Raw genomic sequence first — 227 nt, 5'->3', positions numbered from 1 at the left:
TGAAGGAAGTCGAAAAAATCTATCAAAAATTTTTGTTCACCATTTGATTATCGATATCGGGTTCCATAACATCACATCCCCAGACACCTCCCCCCCCACCCCACATACACACAAAGTATATAGAAATAAATACTCAAGTATCGTCCGTGGCTGTGATAGGGGCCAGGATTTGCCACAGTGCCACGTGTGAGAACGTGACAAGAGTTGAATGTGTTACAAAAATGTAA

Source organism: Penaeus monodon, chromosome 27, assembly GCF_015228065.2.
Source record: "Penaeus monodon isolate SGIC_2016 chromosome 27, NSTDA_Pmon_1, whole genome shotgun sequence".
In the NCBI taxonomy this organism is placed as follows: domain Eukaryota; kingdom Metazoa; phylum Arthropoda; class Malacostraca; order Decapoda; family Penaeidae; genus Penaeus; species Penaeus monodon.
The sequence above is the reverse complement of the archived record's forward strand: the minus strand, read 5'-3'. Positions refer to the sequence as shown.